Here is a 2,500-nt window from a genome sequence, read left to right as displayed (position 1 = left end):
TAGACCACTCGGCCACACTACCACATTCGCTGACATCAGCACCGGTATGAGCTCCGGTACATCCAATCACAGTGACTCAAACGAGAAATTTGTCATTTTCAAGGAGAGCAGCACAGGTGAGGGTGATGAGACAAGAATGACGGACTGATTGTGGAACCTTGTGTTTGGAAAAGCTCACACCTAGCAGAGGATGGTTTCGATCCATCGACCTCTGGGTTATGGGCCCAGCACGCTTCCGCTGCGCCACTCTGCTGTCGGTCGGTCACCCCAGATGGGACTTGAACCCACAATCCCTGGCTTAGGAGGCCAGTGCCTTATCCATTAGGCCACTGGGGCATGACCAACCCCGGCAGCATGTGTCACGAGGTGGACAAAGCAGGACAAGTGCTGTTTCATGGTCAAACGTTTGGAGGTATAAGCGGAACATTAAAGGAAGACAGATGGACGACTGCTTTCCGTCACAAGACACTCCCGCAGAATGTGTATTCTACTCTGTGTGAAACTTGGACTGTCTCGCAACTATCTATCTATCCATCTATCTATCTGTTCACTATAAATAAAGACATTTTCAGGAAAAGTCAAGGACCAGCAACACTGTAATTTTTAATTCAACAAAGTTTTATAACATAAAAATGTGAAAACGGTCAAAATGACCGTCAGGGCCGTTCTAGTGTTAAAGGAAGACAAATGGACGACTGCTTTCCGTCACAAGACCCTCCCGCAGAATGTGTATTCTACTCTGTGTGAAACTTGGACTGTCCCGCAACTTTGACTTTAATGAGGAAGTCATGGAGAACCTACCAACAACCCTCAGCGGACTTCTCCAGATCTCACCTCTGTCCTGCCATGTTCTTCGGAGCTCTTTCAGAGGCAATGAGAACGCAAGACCAAAGGCAACGATGAGACATTTGGCAGTGGTGGGATTTGAACCCACGCCTCCTTAGAGACTGGAGCCTTAATCCAGCGCCTTAGACCACTCGGCCACACTACCACATTCGCTGACATCAGCACCGGTATGAGCTCCGGTACATCCAATCACAGTGACTCAAACGAGAAATTTGTCATTTTCAAGGAGAGCAGCACAGGTGAGGGTGATGAGACAAGAATGACGGACTGATTGTGGAACCTTGTGTTTGGAAAAGCTCACACCTAGCAGAGGATGGTTTCGATCCATCGACCTCTGGGTTATGGGCCCAGCACGCTTCCGCTGCGCCACTCTGCTGTCGGTCGGTCACCCCAGATGGGACTTGAACCCACAATCCCTGGCTTAGGAGGCCAGTGCCTTATCCATTAGGCCACTGGGGCATGACCAACCCCGGCAGCATGTGTCACGAGGTGGACAAAGCAGGACAAGTGCTGTTTCATGGTCAAACGTTTGGAGGTATAAGCGGAACATTAAAGGAAGACAGATGGACGACTGCTTTCCGTCACAAGACACTCCCGCAGAATGTGTATTCTACTCTGTGTGAAACTTGGACTGTCTCGCAACTATCTATCTATCCATCTATCTATCTGTTCACTATAAATAAAGACATTTTCAGGAAAAGTCAAGGACCAGCAACACTGTAATTTTTAATTCAACAAAGTTTTATAACATAAAAATGTGAAAACGGTCAAAATGACCGTCAGGGCCGTTCTAGTGTTAAAGGAAGACAAATGGACGACTGCTTTCCGTCACAAGACCCTCCCGCAGAATGTGTATTCTACTCTGTGTGAAACTTGGACTGTCCCGCAACTTTGACTTTAATGAGGAAGTCATGGAGAACCTACCAACAACCCTCAGCGGTCTTCTCCAGATCTCACCTCTGTCCTGCCATGTTCTTCGGAGCTCTTTCAGAGGCAATGAGAACGCAAGACCAAAGGCAACGATGAGACATTTGGCAGTGGTGGGATTTGAACCCACGCCTCCTTAGAGACTGGAGCCTTAATCCAGCGCCTTAGACCACTCGGCCACACTACCACATTCGCTGACATCAGCACTGGTATGAGCTCCGGTACATCCAATCACAGTGACTCAAACGAGAAATTTGTCATTTTCAAGGAGAGCAGCACAGGTGAGGGTGATGAGACAAGAATGACGGACTGATTGTGGAACCTTGTGTTTGGAAAAGCTCACACCTAGCAGAGGATGGTTTCGATCCATCGACCTCTGGGTTATGGGCCCAGCACGCTTCCGCTGCGCCACTCTGCTGTCGGTCGGTCACCCCAGATGGGACTTGAACCCACAATCCCTGGCTTAGGAGGCCAGTGCCTTATCCATTAGGCCACTGGGGCATGACCAACCCCGGCAGCATGTGTCACGAGGTGGAAAAAGCAGGACAAGTGCTGTTTCATGGTCAAACGTTTGGAGGTATAAGCGGAACATTAAAGGAAGACAGATGGGCATGACCAACCCCGGCAGCATGTGTCACGAGGTGGACAAAGCAGGACAAGTGCTGTTTCATGGTCAAACGTTTGGAGGTATAAGCGGAACATTAAAGGAAGACAGATGGACGACTGC

General features: G+C 49.1%; 6 non-coding genes across 6 annotated transcripts in view; all 6 read right to left on the bottom strand.

Moving 5' to 3' along the window:
• Positions 1-22, bottom strand: part of trnal-aag (transfer RNA leucine (anticodon AAG)) — an 82-nt gene extending 60 nt beyond the window's left edge. Inside the window, exon 1 of the tRNA in view lies at positions 1-22. This exon is cut by the window's left edge and continues 60 nt beyond it. This is a non-coding gene — a tRNA (tRNA-Leu).
• Positions 23-263: 241 nt separating this feature from the next.
• Positions 264-336, bottom strand: trnar-ccu (transfer RNA arginine (anticodon CCU)). Its single transcript has one exon. It is a non-coding gene; the product is annotated as a tRNA-Arg (tRNA).
• A 573-nt stretch (positions 337-909) lies between these two features.
• Positions 910-991, bottom strand: trnal-aag (transfer RNA leucine (anticodon AAG)). Its single transcript has one exon. It is a non-coding gene; the product is annotated as a tRNA-Leu (tRNA).
• Positions 992-1,232: 241 nt separating this feature from the next.
• Positions 1,233-1,305, bottom strand: trnar-ccu (transfer RNA arginine (anticodon CCU)). Its single transcript has one exon. It is a non-coding gene; the product is annotated as a tRNA-Arg (tRNA).
• A 573-nt stretch (positions 1,306-1,878) lies between these two features.
• On the bottom strand, positions 1,879-1,960 carry trnal-aag (transfer RNA leucine (anticodon AAG)). The gene has a single exon. It is a non-coding gene; the product is annotated as a tRNA-Leu (tRNA).
• Positions 1,961-2,201: 241 nt separating this feature from the next.
• trnar-ccu (transfer RNA arginine (anticodon CCU)) lies at positions 2,202-2,274 on the bottom strand. The gene has a single exon. It is a non-coding gene; the product is annotated as a tRNA-Arg (tRNA).
• Positions 2,275-2,500: the final 226 nt, after the last annotated feature.

The sequence above is a fragment of the Myripristis murdjan genome, chromosome 10 (genome assembly GCF_902150065.1).
Source record: "Myripristis murdjan chromosome 10, fMyrMur1.1, whole genome shotgun sequence".
In the NCBI taxonomy this organism is placed as follows: domain Eukaryota; kingdom Metazoa; phylum Chordata; class Actinopteri; order Holocentriformes; family Holocentridae; genus Myripristis; species Myripristis murdjan.
The sequence above is the reverse complement of the archived record's forward strand: the minus strand, read 5'-3'. Positions and strand labels throughout refer to the sequence as shown.